The sequence below is a fragment of the Mus pahari genome, chromosome 16 (genome assembly GCF_900095145.1).
Source record: "Mus pahari chromosome 16, PAHARI_EIJ_v1.1, whole genome shotgun sequence".
Taxonomy (NCBI): Eukaryota; Metazoa; Chordata; class Mammalia; order Rodentia; family Muridae; genus Mus; species Mus pahari.
The window spans coordinates 284,865-286,107 of NC_034605.1; the positions used below are offsets into that span (position 1 = coordinate 284,865).

The 1,243-nt window shown below is 46.5% G+C and overlaps 1 pseudogene; it reads left to right on the plus strand.

Moving 5' to 3' along the window:
- The first annotated feature begins 286 nt into the window (after window positions 1-286).
- On the plus strand, window positions 287-805 carry LOC110334137 (annotated as a pseudogene).
- The last annotated feature ends 438 nt before the right edge of the window (window positions 806-1,243 follow it).

Below are 1,243 nucleotides of genomic sequence, written 5' to 3' on the forward strand. Positions count from 1 at the left end.
GAGAGAGAGAGAGAGAGAGAGAGAGAGAGAGAGAGAGAGAGAGAGAGAGAGAGAGAGAGAGAATCTGCTGTGGGTTTTGATTCCTTTTTTTGTGGAAAAAAAAAACTTTGAAAGGGGCTGCCTAAGACCAGCTGCATATCAGATATTTATATAACAATTCATAACTATCAAAATTACAGTTATGAAATAGCAACAAAAATAATTGTATGGGCCGGCCCTTGTAGCTTTGCCCACAGTTAACATGGCTGCGACTAGTTGTTCCCAGAGCCGACCTTGAGCAGAAGACAGGGCACTGTGTGGCTTTGCCCAGGTCCCGTCAGCCATGGCGCTTCAGCCGCTGTTCTGGAAATGTCTGTCAGTTTGCAGGAACCTGGAGTGTGGGTTCGCAGCCCTCTCAACCCGTTCCTCGCCGGCCGTGCAGCCCGACGTGGAGACTAAGGAAAACGAAGTGGTGGCCCCGGAGTTCACCAACCGGAACCCTCGGAACCTGGAGCTCTTAGGGGTGGTTCGGAAAGAACGGGGCTGGGCTACCGTGTGGCCGAACCGTGAGTTCTGGCACAGGTTGAGAGTTGTAAAGACTCAGCATCATGTAGAAGCATTTGTTGAGCACCTTAACGGCCAGGTTGTGGTTTCAGCATCCACTCGAGAATGGGCTATTAAAAAACACCTTTATAGTACCAGAAACGTGGAGGCTTGTGAGAGCATTGGGCGAGTGCTGGCACAGCGGTGCTTAGAAGCAGGAATCAACTTCATGGTCTACCAGCCCACCCCGTGGGAGGCGTCCTCAGACTCGATAAAACGATAAAACGTTTACAAAATGCCATGACAGAAAGTGGTGTGATGCTTCGGGAGCCTCGAAGAATCTATGAATGAAATAGAAGTGTTAACTGCTGTTGGAAGTGTAATATAAAANTACCATCTACAGCCACCAAAAGAAAGCATCTGCATTAAAAGGAAGACAGGAAGGAAGGAAGGAAGGAAGGAAGGAAGGAAGGAAGGAAGGAAGGAGCATTTGGAAGGAGAACAGGCTGAAAGCTTCATAGCAATAATGTGACTGAAAACTTATTTAAAGTTAGCTTCTTTCCACTTCTGTGCGTGCTTGTGTGGTTTCATTGTTTTAATCAAGGGCTTAAGGGGTCCTCATTCTTGGACATGAGTTACTATTTGAAGAACAAATTAAAGTGTTTTTAACAAACGGAAAAAAAAATAATTGTATGGTTGGGGGATCACCACAACACAAGGA